The sequence below is a fragment of the Symsagittifera roscoffensis genome, chromosome 1, assembly GCF_963678635.1.
Source record: "Symsagittifera roscoffensis chromosome 1, txSymRosc1.1, whole genome shotgun sequence".
NCBI classification, from domain to species: Eukaryota; Metazoa; Xenacoelomorpha; order Acoela; family Convolutidae; genus Symsagittifera; species Symsagittifera roscoffensis.
The window spans coordinates 87,746,219-87,760,879 of NC_087062.1; the positions used below are offsets into that span (position 1 = coordinate 87,746,219).

Consider the following 14,661-nt stretch of genomic DNA (forward strand, 5'->3'; position numbering starts at 1 on the left):
TTAAAGAAAAGAAAGAAAGGATCGAGACGGGTATAAAACATTAAAATGGCAATTGCGTGGGAACACTTGCGCCAGAAACGTCATGAGAACGCAATAAAGGAGAGAGAGAGAGAGATAACAACGAGAGAGTACCACAACTGTTGCAGTAACCACGGCCGTTTTGCCAAAAACGGATGATACGGCTGCACTTTTTGCTCGCCAACTGGAAACAAACCCTTTTGAATTGCAGGGCTCTGGCGCTAGCAGTTAAATATTAAAGTGCCACTCATCACCATTGCGCAAAACTTCAACATTACTGAAAATTCTGAATACTTTATCTGCTATAACAGTGGATAAAGTAATGATAAACAAATCTTTCAGTGTGTTGACATTTTGATGTCATCACACTGAAAGATTTGCATGTAATCACTTTATCCACTGTTATAGCGGTTGAAGGTTTCAAAATTGTCAGGAATCTTAAAGCTTTGTGCAATGGCGATCTGTGGCACTTTACTACTTACCTGCTAGCGCATGAGTTGCAAAATATTATGTTTTGTTTTCTACTGGCGAGCAAAAGGAGCAGCCGTATCATCAATTACTGGCAAAACGGCCATGGTTACCGCTACAGTTGTGGTACTCTTTCGTTGTTTTCTCTCTCCCTCACTCCACTTTGACGTTTTGATGAAGTTTTGGGCGCAAATGTTCCCACGCAATTGTCAGTTTTTTTTCACGTCTCGATCCTTCCTTTCTTTTCTTTAATGGCAGATGCTCGACATTTATTCTTTTCGATGGATTTGGGCAAGTTCAGTTTTGTATTAGTTTTTTTTTCGAAACTCAAATGAAATTTTAGACATTTTAAAAAACACGTTTTAAATTCGTTGAGTTATAGGTTATGTTTTTATTGCGAGCGAGTGGAGGGAACGAGCAGGCTTATTACGAAAAAATAATCCTTGAAACATTTCTTGTAACCATGAAAGTATGTTCTAATTCAATAACTTTGGCCATTGGTTTTTGTTTTAGCGCCATTTGACTAAACAAAATTTCCAAAAAAAATGAATTTTTTCAAAAATTTGAACATTTTTTTGTTTGTAATAGATTTTGACAAAAAGTGCAAGCATGCAGGCTTTTAATAGCTTTGTTATGCTTCATTAAAGCCGTGAAATTTTAGTTTTACTTGGAAAAAATGGTATTAGGATCTTTTTAGGAGTATTAGGAGTTTTTTTTGCCCTTATGGTAATCAACAGCTTCAAAAATTCTAAAAAATCAAAAAAATTTTGAATTTTCTTAATAGTTTTGTTAAATATTTATGTTTTTTCTTTTTTCTAGAAACTTTTCTATGAAAAGCTAAATCTACAAATAGTTAAGACTGCTCGTTCCCTCCACTCGCAATTGAACCATAACCTAAAACTCAACGAATTTAATTCTGGTATTTTTTGAAAACTCTAAAATCTCATTTGAAAATCGAAGAAAAACTAAGACTAAACTGAGCTTGCCCAAATCTGTCGAAAAGAGTAAATGTCGAGCATCTGCCATTAAAGAAAAAAAAGAAAGGATCGAGACGCGTATAAAACATTAAAATGGCAATTGCGTGGGAACACTTGCGCCAGAAACGTCATGAAAACGCAATAAAGGAGAGAGAGAGAGAGAGAACAACGAGAGAGTACCACAACTGTTGCAGTAAACACGGGCGTTTTGCCAAAAACGGATGATACGGCTGCACTTTTTGCTCGCCAACTGGAAACAAACCCTTTTGAATTGCAGGGCTCTGGCGCTAGCAGTTAAATATTAAAGTGCCACTCATCACCATTGCGCAAAACTTCAACATTACTGAAAATTCTGAATACTTTATCTGCTATAACAGTGGATAAAGTAATGATAAACAAATCTTTCAGTGTGTTGACATTTTGATGTCATCACACTGAAAGATTTGCATGTAATCACTTTATCCACTGTTATAGCGGTTGAAGGTTTCAAAATTGTCAGGAATCTTAAAGCTTTGTGCAATGGCGATCTGTGGCACTTTACTACTTACCTGCTAGCGCATGAGTTGCAAAATATTATCAAAAATATTATGTTTTGTTTTCTATTGGCGAGCAAAAGGAGCAGCCGTATCATCAATTACTGGCAAAACGGCCATGGTTACCGCTACAGTTGTGGTACTCTTTCGTTGTTTTCTCTCTCCCTTACTCCACTTTGACGTTTTGATGAAGTTTTGGGCGCAAATGTTCCCACGCAATTGTCAGTTTTTTTTCACGTCTCGATCCTTCCTTTCTTTTCTTTAATGGCAGATGCTCGACATTTATTCTTTTCGATGGATTTGGGCAAGTTCAGTTTTGTATTAGTTTTTTTTCGAAACTCAAATGAAATTTTAGACATTTTAAAGAACACGTTTTAAATTCGTTGAGTTATAGGTTACGTTTTTATTGCGAGCGAGTGGAGGGAACGAGCAGGCTTATTACGAAAAAATAATCCTTGAAACATTTCTTGTAACCATGAAAATATGTTCTAATTCAATAACTTTGGCCATTGGTTTTTGTTTTAGCGCCATTTGAGTTAACATTTTTTTGTTTGTAATAGATTTTGACAAAAAGTGCAAGCATGCAGGCTTTTAATAGCTTTGTTATGCTTCATTAAAGCCGTGAAATTTTAGTTTTACTTGGAAAAATTGGTATTAGGAGTTTTTTAGCAGTATTAGGAGTTTTTTTTGCCCTCATGGTAATCAACAGCTTCAAAAATTCAAAAAAATCAAAAAATTTTGAATTTTCTTAATAGTTTTTTTAAAATATTTATGTTTTTTCTTTTTTCTAGCAACTTTTCTATGAAAAGCTAAACCTACAAATAGTTAATCAATGGAAGCTATGAACCTACCACAAGAATAATTTATGACTGGTATCTAAATCTGATTAGTATATCTGGTATCCTAACAAGATGCATAAATGCCTTCCTCCAAATGAAGTAGAAAAATCTACGATTTTGCGCCAAACTATTGGCCTGATGTAGATTTTTTTTATTTTGCATTTATTGGGTTGTTCTTTTCATCCCGCACATAGATACACAATATAAAAACAATTCACCTGGGTCTCAAAGTGACCTAAAAAACAATCTAGATTTTTTGTTTGCCTTCCCTTATATTTAAAAAAAGATCCGCAAAAACTACTATTTAATTGTTGGGGACCATCAGACATTATCAACAAAAGTTGACTAAAAACTAGAAGTTTATGAAAAATTTGATAAGCTAAGTATCCAATTTGGCTCATGTTATTTGAAAAGCATGGTGCCGAAGCATGAAATTTCATTCCCAGCCCAGCTTTGGAAGCAGCGAGATGCGACCATGAGTGGGCTTTCTGACAGACCGATAGCTGATCAATCATATTTCAACGGAGCTCACCCTAGTACGTGCAAAGTATGACGACGGCATACAAAAATTAAATTTTAAAAAGCATCGAGTAGCCATAAAATGACAAAGAAAAAAAAAGCTCAAAAATTATCTCTTTTTACAAAAACAAAACTGTGTGGATAATTTTTAGAGTTTTTCTTGTTTATGTTAACCAAATATAAAAATTGTATCGTTTTTGTTTGATCAATCATGTCTCACAGACGTTTTCCAAATTTCAACCCAACACAAATTTTTGTTAGCTTTTTTTGAAAACTAATTTCACCACAAATTCCCAAAAAATCGCTCAGCATATTGCCCTACTCGTGTACTAGAAATTTTTTTTCCAAGACAATCGCCCTTTTGTCGGGATGCTAGGTTGGAACTAAGGGCTGGTAAATTTTTTTAATTTATGTTTTGATGTTGGCTTAATTATGATTATGATTTCAATTTTGAAAAATGAGATAGTTAGTTTTTTGGCGTTGGATAATTTTTTTAAAATGTTTTTGTACCAGTACAAATGTTCTGGAAAATGACGCCAATTTTAACCAAGCATTAAATTAATTATTGAGAAGGCTTTGAAGTTTTTTAGAAAATACTTGCTGTTGATTCGAAAATGTTCGACAATCCGAAACTTTTGTAAGGTGATTTCTATTCATAACTTACGCGGATTAAGAAGCTCAAAGTTGTCTGGGCTTAAATGGCAAAAAACCTTCTTGCTTTTTGCTTTGATTTTTACCGTAGTTTGCCTTGAAGTTATTTTTCTTTTTTAACGGTTTAAATGGACATTTTTTTTTAACTGGCTCTAAAATGTTTTGGTTTTAATTTGCTTAGGTAACGAACTGAAGGCAGTTATGGTGTTAACTTGATAGTATTCTAGAAGTTGGGTTCAACAGATCGTATATTTTTTATTAACGAGAGCTTTGATCCGGTATTTTGCTGATCCATATGAATTGTAATTTCCCAAAGACTTTTACAGAGGGTGTTTGAGAACACAATGAAGACCTTGTATCCTATTTTTGCACAATTTTTTGCGCAACAGTAAAATTTTGTGAAAAAACAGGCTAATAATTTTGTAGAATTGGTAATGTTATGAAACTCAGAGAGGCGGTACTAGAGATGATTTTACCGGGTCATACGAGCAATAGGGAACCGCTCAGACCCATGACGCCAAGTAATAAAAATCCCCGAAAGTGTAACTGTCGCTGTCAGAACTTGGCAACTAGCGGTAGTATTGGGCTCAAATTTTAATTTTAGTCTGTTGTAGGCTTAATTGAGGAAAGCTAATTTTCGGAATTCCAGACCATAACGACTTCCACTTCCAGTTTTATGCCCTGAATGAGAAACCCACCCCTAAATTGATGAAGTTGTTCTTTGGCTTCAAATAAGCGCAAGGGGCTAAAACTTGGAGGGATGATGACTAATGGCAAGATACATCTTGTGTTATAGTTTGAACCAATTTCAACGGTTAGATAGGAACTATTATCACCTGAAAAAAACCCACCCTTTGACCAAAATAGACATTTTAAGCAGAATAGTGAGAGAGGGCACACTGATTTTATAGCAGCAATGGATACTAGTCCCCGCTGCCGGAAAAAGAAACCTTGTGAGCAAAACCCTTTCGGTGACTCCTCCCGGCCTAAAAGTCAAGTCCCGCTAAAAGTGATGATGGACCTTTGGAAATGGGATAACTTGAAAAGAAATAGTGAGATAATTATGAAATTTTGTTAAAAGGACCCCCATGGGGTTTTGAACCGACGTAAGGAAGTCTGACACCGAATGACGCCTAGAAGACTTTAAGTTAACCTCTGGGCTTTTGGGACCAAAAATTCATAGAGAACCCCGGAATTAAGCTTGGAAGGTGGCGTATTTCCCCAGCCCAAATCGCGGAAATAGGAATCGGTCACCTTAGTAAGAATTGGGAGAAAATTGAAAACTGGAATCTGAAGCAGAAGCTGATAGAAATTTAGTTTTTACACTGCAACTTTGAAGTAGTAGAATTAATTTAAATTGAACTTGGTAAACATTGGGCTCAGCTAAGCTTGGCAAATGATCTGTTAATAGCAATTCAGCAATTTAACTAGATTAAAGTAAAGTAGTCCTAGAGATAATTGGCAGTATTAGGAGCGCGGCATAAAAATAAGTGCCTCAAATAATATGAACGAACGGGGAACTAATTTGGTTTCCTGTAGGTGACTTTTTGGCCTATTTGACCCCTAAAAGGCGGACTACGTTCTCGTGATAGCTAGAAGGTCAGGATGGGAATAAATTACAGATGCAAATTTTAGCTTCTTGAAATGAATCAGCTACCCTAGTGAGGTCGGAACGTGAATGGGTTAAGAAAAAAGACATTGGAAGTTCACTGAGTAAACAGCATGGTTTGGAGGTTGAGTTGAACTCGAGGGATGAAGTCACGGAGGTCAGTAAATAGTTGACTAGTATCACATGACATTTGTTTGCTTGGTCGAACTGTCACACATACCGCATACCGGATATCTAATAAGCGATCTAATATCTAATACCGGATATCTAATACCGGAAATCTCTGAAGAGATCGACAAAATACAATTTTAGCCCGTAGCAGTGTTGACATGAGGAGGGACATAGTCAAAAAACATGTGCGAAGAAGTGATTTAAGCGGATGTCAGGACGGATAGGGAATGGCTTGACCTAACTAAACCTGAATATAAACATAGATAGGAACTGGAGGGTACCGGAGAGCCTTCGAAAGTTAGAACACTTACGCTAAGAGAGCGAACGGTTGGTTCTCAAAGTTATCAAGAGAACGATTGAACAAGCCGAGAATAGTAGTTGGCCGAGGAGGCTAGTTGTGCCGCACAGTTGTTAGTTAATTATTTAGCTGATTTGAGTTTAGTACTAGATGGAATTACTTATGTGAGCGAGTTGCGCTGTTGGAGTTGGCGAGTTTGGAATCGAGTCAAGCAAAAATTGACGAGCGGTTTAACGAAGCAAGTGAACGGAACGAAACGCGGGCTTCGTTTTAGAAAGTCGTTAGATAATAGTTAGCTCAATAAGGGCTTTGTAAATTGTTTTCACCTCCTTGTCGATTGACAATTTACTTTTGTGCCCAAGTTTTACTGAACTGGCTAGAAAAGCAAGAGATGAGCCGAAAAGGGCATAAGCCAAGGGGGAAGTAGCGTAATCCTTTGATCGGCCGATTTAGTCTGACCACCAACATAACCCTTACGGGATTGTGAATAATATCGTGTCTTAGTGTCCCCGCTATTACACTGTTTAAAAAGGAGATTATCTGCGGCCGTTAAAAAAGTGAAAGCGTATTAGAAGAGACGAATCTCCGAGAAATTCTACAGAGTTTAGACAGGCCACTTTTAGGCACTTTTTGAAGAGTTTTGACAAAAAAAATCATCCCTGACTAAAAAAAAATCCTGGCCATCACAATAAAAAAATTATATCTAAGAAAATGGCTCCTTAAAAGCAGATCTCAGCTTCAGCAGGCACAACAATACAATTTACTCACAGAGGATTTATCTCCGGTCGGCCGATAGTTTACAATTTCGATAAAAAGTGTTAAAAGTTTCAAATGATGCCAAAGTGGTTGTGTGTCCAATTATTACTGGGACAATGCGGCTGGTGAACCGTGTTGATTAGTTTTAAAGGACACAACCCCAATTCACATGTGGCGTACTGACAAAATAATATTCACATAGGTTTTCACAGGATTTTTCACGCCTTTTTAGACGGTGATTTTATCAGTTTTTCAATCACAATGCTGAGTTAAATAATTGAAAATTTGGTTTTAAAAGTTTTCAACTTTCATCGTAAAATATTCATTTGTCAAAATTTTTCTTTGGTGGTCCTCATACTGGCGTTCAGCTAAGGGAATAGATATGGACCTCATCCCAATTAAAACAACTAAAAAACTTGGTTTATAATCTGATCTTGGTTTTTCCAGACAATTGGTGCCAGATATTGAAACTTCCAAATTTCCGCGACCAAAAATACAGGAGTGATCTTTGTGAGCGAAATTGAAATCGCGCCACCGGTGTAGGTCGCAAGATGCAACGATTGTTTCCAGTCTTAGGCCGTAGTTACCTAACTTGGTCAACTTTACACTTTCGCAACCGGCTTGACCTAAAACAGCACAACCGAACGGATTCTTTCTATAGCTAAACCTTTCTTTATATTTATCCATTAAATATGGCGCAGAAAACTTAAAGTTCAAACGCGAAATCTCAATTTTTCAGTCTGGCAAAAAAAAATCTGTTTCGAATTGTGTGCACTACTGACAATTTTTCCAATGCTGCGACCAACTTCCCTAGGTGTTAGGTGTTGTTTTTTTACGATTTCAGTGCACAAAGTTTCAAAAAAAAACTAATAATAGAATTAGAAAGTTCTATGTGATAAAAAAGGCAGATAGTGTTTTGTGATTTATAGAGGGTTATAGTGTTACCTGATCCAAAAAACTACAGAGCTTCTTTTTTCAAAACGAGGCAGAACAGCAGTGCCGAAGTACAACAGTGTCAAAAACAAAGCAGTTCAGCAGTTTCTAAAATCATTTTGAAAGTTGTTTTGCTGTTATCTTAAACGAATGAATAGTATGTTGAAATGTTGAATCAAGTTCGTGGCAGTAAAAAGATAAGAGTTGCCCATTTTCCTTGACGCAAATTCTTTAACGAACAAAATGTCGCCGAGAGCGGCGTCATAATTTTTGATTGAAAAACAATTGTCTCAGCAGTTTTCAATACATCTCTTGGTTTTGATCCAAAAACATTTTTGCAAACAGGCCATCATTAAACAATCAGATTAATGACATTTCGGCCATATTTGTGTATGCTGCGCCCTTCTCGTCCGAGTTCAGGTAAGTTTTGAGTTTCTCGATAAAATAATGTGCTCGAATTTGCTCGACTGATGTGATTTCATTTATGTAATTAGCTTACTTAGCCTAATCCTAATTGACTTAACAGGTCAACTACGATATGACCTTGATACTTTCTTTCTCTCCGGGGGAGAGAATGCTCTTCCACTTTTTATTGTTTTAACTTTAAGATCCTTTTAATTGTATATCAATAAAATTGGCTGTAACAAGGCAACATTGCATCATGGCGCAGTCAAACAACGAATATGTGAGAGGAATACTTTCATTTTGGCAAAACCATACGGTGTATCCAGCAATCCCTTGGGAATACTGGAACGATCTTTTTCTTTTAATTGTAATTGCAAATGAAAACGTAGATATCAAAAATCTACTCAATCCGATCAAAAGACACCCTTCACAGCCACCAGTACTCGAGGATCCGACGGAAAACAAATCGGAAAATCAGAGAATATTACGACTCGAGAGGAATATCGGAGAACAGAAACGATATGACGACCAAGCAGCGACATCAATCAAATCAGAAACGAAACAATTTGACGGAATGAGAATCGAAGAAACCGACAAAAAACTTTGCTCAATTCTCTATTTAGCCCTCGGAAACAAAAGGAAAAGAATATTCGAACAAAAACTTACAAGAGTAAAAAATCTTAAAATCTCCTTCAAAAAATTTTGGGAAAATCTAGCAACGGCGTTCGTGAGAATAACAAAAGTTACATTTATAGACGCAAATTGTTAAATGGAAAACAACGCAAAAAAAGTCATGGGAGCAGTTATTGGGTGCCTTAGCCGAGAATGCAAAAAAGTGTGACATATCCCCCGGAGAGATCAAATGGATAAGGGATATTTTCATAAACAAAGTAAAAAAACTCAGATATACAGAGAAAACTATTGACAAAAACCCTACCACCTTTTGAGGCACTAAACGTTGCCTTGAGAGACGAAAAGGAGATAACCAACCATTTGAAGAAGACAAATAGTTTTAAATCCAACGGATCATCTGTACAGAAGTCTTATACTCTCTTTAACGTCAAAAGAGAACCAAATTTGAATATTGAGGGAAATAATACCAGTATGAAATGCGGCGGTAGGTTCAAAAAAAGACATCTCGCAGTTTGCAGTGCGGAAGTCACAACTTTTATATCATGAGAATACAAGGGCCATTTCACCAGACTACGTAAATCATGTCATAAAAATGTAAGCATTGTAAAATCTAAATTGTAGATAATACCGATTTAAATTATCTCTCGGATCAACCGGGTTGAAATATTGAACGTGTGAATAGAGATTTCTATGGAGTAATCAATGCATGATCAGAATCCGGATAGAGCGACAACCATGATTATTCTACAGTGAATGTAACTACGATTTTTCAGGACAAAGGAAAAGATCCTAATAAACTGCTAAATATTGGCATCGGGAAAGAAAACCAATTAGTTGTAAATATACGAAAGACTTTGCCAGCCCGTTTAGTTTTGTCAAGAGCAAGTTTTACCATGAACTGAAGTTACGAGAACCATATCTAAAGATTTCTCCGGTGGATCAACCAACAAAGGAGTTATATTGCGGTTTCACGGACAACGCCATTGTTATCACTGGCAAACTGATAATCCCAATTTTCTCGAATGGATTGGCACACAAAGAAAGTCAATCTTTCTTGACCAAAGATCCCAGGAGGACCAACCATTGAATTGACATTTTGCCTTAAGTGGAGATTGAAGTGTCGCAGAAGCACTTCCCTCATTTCCAGACAATAAGATATGTAAATCTATAAATTTCATTTCTACCGCTGACAAAAACAGAGAGATCGAACATGTTTCAAAGACTTATAAGCAACTCTTTCATCGGATTGGAAAAATAAACAAGAATTCAGTTAAAAGGTTGACGCGTTATCCTTCATTTACTCGATTCATTGAAAACGAATCAAATCGGCTCAAATTCGAAACATTGAAAAGTTGCGATAGAAATCGATTCATTAGCACAAGTCTCATTTGTTGTAATAAAGACAAATCAATCAAATGAGCACTAGACTCTAAATTCATCAACAAGCAAATCTACAAAAACAAATTTTAAATGCTGCTTATTCACAGACTTGTAGATAACTTATTGGCACAAACTTCAAATGATTCCGCTGGAGAAGTGGGTTCATTAACCTAGATTTAAAAAACGCCTAACTGTCTCTGAAAAATTTTACAAGTAACCAGTGTAATTTTTTTGTAGTAGGCCGCGATATTGCCGGCACTTATCAGTTTTTAATTGGATTTTACAATCTTGGCGTTATGCTTAACAAATTTCAAAGAGTCATGGACTCATTGTAAAGAACAATTCTTGTTACAAACTGTCATTTAGACGACTTCTGAATCGCATCCAAAGGAGGTTTCTTAAAAAACAAAAAAACACTTTACAAAAACCTATCGATTTGAGACGACTATAAATTCGCGGTAAATTTGTTGAAAGGTGAATTCTTTCAAAAAGAAATAGAATGGCCTTGGTTTAAAATTTCAAAATCAGGAATCTCTCCGTTGATTGATGAAAAAAAGCAATGAAATATTTTCCCATTTCTAACAATCTGAAAAAATTCAGATCGTTTTGCGTCTCCACGCATCAATAGATTAAACTCGTTCCAAACCTAGGCTCCTTGGGAAGCACTTTACGTCCTTATCTAAACAAGATATCTCTTTTTCATTGGTATGAAGACCATAAAAAAGCAAGCGAGAGAATTGAACAAGGCATTGTAAGCCTGACAGAAAACACGCACTTCGATTAAAAGGGTAACACAGAATAAAGACCGACGCATCACATAACAGATTAACGTCATCTTTAGAACAACTACACGGGATTGACATGAAGCCGGTTTCTTTTCCTTTAAGGTTTTTAAATCGACATGAATCTAAATTTTCCACAATTGGGATTATTAGGAACAACTTAGGCGGTGGAACATTGAAAGAATTACTTTTATGGAGCAATATTCAAAGTTATTTCAGATTAAAAAAAAAGCCCTTCTTTCGGCCTTTTCAACAAACCACGGAAATAAAACCGACCACAGTAGATTAACTAGATGGATCAATCGTTTTTTTCCATTTCATTTTACAATTAAACGTACGGCAGTAATCTCACAAGTTCCATCAGGAAAAACTTAACTCTCATCGCATTTTGATGAAGAATTCGTAGTGGCAACCAAAAATAAAATTAATAGAGCAATTTATTCTTCGGATAATCAAACATTTTTTTAAACTCGATTGGTTCAAATTTGGAAAATTCCAACTACGCAAGATCAGCTAATTACTTATTAGCTTGAGTTCTGAAATTTAATAACCTGACTGTTCCAATTTGCAACTTGAATTTTTCCAACCGATTTTTCTACCTCGAAAAGTTTTCCTTCTGATTATTCTAGTATGAATCCTTTAAAATTTCTATTTTCAAATTCTGCTTGGTATATTTTTTATTTCTCAATATTAGCTTAATTGGTTCCCTTTTAGTTAGAAAAGCTGTAGAAACTGTTAATATGGAAAATAAAAAAATTTAATTGATCCTTCTACTGCCGGTACTAAAGTTTTGTTAGAGTTTCCGCTGTTATCAGAGCACAAAAAACTTGTAAAAAAAATACAGTAGAAACTTGAAGTTGCCTGAACGTTCTTTGGTTATAAATACTTTATTTAATGCGAAACTGGTAGCTCTCCTATCCGAAGATGACCCAATATTGAGGCCTAACGTTAAAACATTTCGAAACAAAGTTGAGATGGTTAATTCTAATTCTCCATATTTTCATCTTTTCGTACGCGACCTCCATGAATCCGACCGATTGTTATATATGGATGACAAACTCGTTGTTCCCTTTGCTCTCAAAAATGCCATTGTTAAGAACATACATGAAGACCACCCTGAACAATTTGGAATGACTTACGTCGTCAAAATATCTGGTGGCCTCATATAAATGGACCAACTTTTTTTATGGCATAAACTGTTCAGAATACACTAAAACGGGTAAGAACTTGAGGAGTGGAATTCTGAACTCACAAGTTATAAAAGTATCCTCTCTGTCCTAACCTAACGAAGAACTTAGTTTAGTTTTCGCTGGTCCTTTTTATTCTCATTGAGGCACAAACAAGTATATCTGGTTATGTATCGATAAATTTTCAAAATTTCCATCAGCTAAAATCAATATATCTACATCAACCAACACATTTGTAGACTTTTTCCAAGATTAAATTTTTTCATGGTATTACATACTCTGTTTGCGTAAATCGTGCATCTTGTTTAACCAGTCAAAATTTTAAATTAGTTTGCGACTCTAAGAAAATAAAATTAGTATTCTGTACAGTAGGCGGTCAGCGCTCCAACAGATTAGTTGAAAAACTTGTAATTTGATTATCGACCCAAACTAGATTATTTTTAAAACGCCTCAACCAAACTCAGGCCTGTTTCTAGATTTAAAAAAATCTACTTGCGAAATGTAAATATTTTATAGTTCTTCAGGTAAAATCTTCGGTTGAATTTTTATCAGAATGAATTTATTTCTAAAATGAACTCGCTTAAATTTGCGTCGAAACAATTAAAAAATGAGTTTGATATTTGAATGATTTGTTCATATTTTTACTTTGTCTTACCGCGAAGAATATGGTCGAAGTAAAATTATATCGTGCTCCAGGCATGTTTCAGTTGTGCTCGATCGAAATTTGTTATGTTTCGACTGTACTCGAGGTATGTTTTTGCAGAGGTTGAGTTATGTTTCGACCGGGTTCAGTTATTAATTCTCAGTGGTTTTGATAGCTCGACACAAACCCCTGTCTCGATTATTTTTTCAGGTCGAGTCCTGACCTTGTGCGTTTTTTGAAAGTCGAAGCATCAAATGAAAATTTGGACTTAAGGAAGTATTATTTTTTGCGAAAAACCTAATCAGAAGTTTTGGAAAAAGGAATATAATTTGGAAAACTTTCGTTTCCTGTGTGCAAAATTCCAAGAATCTCCTTAAAAATATCTCCTCAAAAATAAACAAAAGGCGCTAAATGAATGAAAACAGCGGAAAATTAACAAAAGCAAACTCTCCCTTTTTTTTTGAATGAGAATCATTTTTTATGCAAGAATCAGCAAGCAAGATGTTTGTTTCCTTCTTAAATGTTTTTTATTGTACTGAGAAGAACCTATTGTTTGGTGAATAACATCCTAGATGATTTGAAAGCAATAGAGTGATTTTTGGAAACGATTCATTTTTTTACATCTACATCGACAAAAAATCCCTACTTGATCAAGCATTGTTATCGTTTAGCTTTATCAACTAAATTAAAGATCACAATATATAATTATTTTATTATACTCAATCTTAAATCAACATAAGCTTGAAATTTTACACCAATACGTCTTCTCGAAAAAAAAGATCGGCAACGGTTTATTTAAGGCTAATTCAAACTTTTTGTGTTGTATTTTAAATTGAGTGAAACTTCTTGTAAGTTTCAAAGTAAAACTGATAGAGCTTAGTGTTATTGAGAGAAGACAGATTTTTCCGTTATCAAATGAGTTCACGAATGATAAAAAATGACTGAAAATAAGTTAAGTACATTTTCAATCGTTTTGTTTTATACTATAATTCTAGAAGTTTTGATTTTGATTTTGAAAAAGGAGAACGGGTAGTAAATAAAATATTTTATGAAAAAGCCATAATTGAAGGTATTTCAAATAACTATTAAAAGGTGACAGACAGTTTTTTCGGTTAATAATTTCTCCAAAGAAATCAATTCATCTACTAAACTTTTTGGTCAATTCTGTTCTTTTAGGCCAACAGACATTTTTCCAGCCTTTTGCTCTTCATGTGCTTGTTTTAGTAAACGTTTTTTTTGTTTTAGATGGTGGCTGGAATGATTTATTGGCAATGACACCTCATAGTGTGCGGTTTGATTGACCAAATAGATTTAATGAGTGTTTCTTTAGTTTCAACTGTTTTATAGGTCAAACTTTCTTGAGACATTTTTTTCGACTTGTTGATTATCTTTCCAAGATACGTCTGAGGCGGCGGGGCGGGCGACCGCCTCCCCTTCAATTCTTGTTACCAAATTGTTCCAAAGGGCCCTCCTTTGGTATAACTTTATGATACCCTTTTTTTTGCTAAACAAATTTAAAAATTTTCTACGAGCGCCTTCGGCGCCAAAATGACTAATTTTGAGGGGGGAGCGCTTGCCAGAAAAAACGCAATTATTTGGTCAAAATTTTCCAAAAAGTGCCTAAAATTTTTTTCTGGCCAGTTTTTTTTTCTTAAAAGATTGCATCCGGCGCAGAATTTTTTTTACAGAGTCCTTATACTATTTTGTCCTTATACAAATTGGTCGATCTAAAAAAAGAAGGCCGGCAAAATTTTCAAAACTTTTCGAAAAACCTCCCTTCCCTAGAAAATTTTTGCGCACGCCCTTTCCTGGTACAACCATCCTTGTTCCTTTTCTTGTTCTGTTGTTAAAACTTTAAA

At 35.3% G+C, this 14,661-nt stretch overlaps 2 protein-coding genes across 2 annotated transcripts in view; one reads left to right on the forward strand and one right to left on the reverse strand.

Moving 5' to 3' along the window:
- LOC134851623 (uncharacterized) overlaps positions 1–14,661 on the reverse strand; it is a 421,621-nt gene that overhangs the window by 370,855 nt on the left and 36,105 nt on the right. The window lies entirely within an intron of this gene.
- The window catches only part of LOC134851630 (gamma-aminobutyric acid receptor-associated protein-like 2), a 225,704-nt gene that overhangs the window by 134,592 nt on the left and 76,451 nt on the right, over positions 1–14,661 (forward strand). The gene's annotated exons all lie outside the window — the stretch shown is intronic.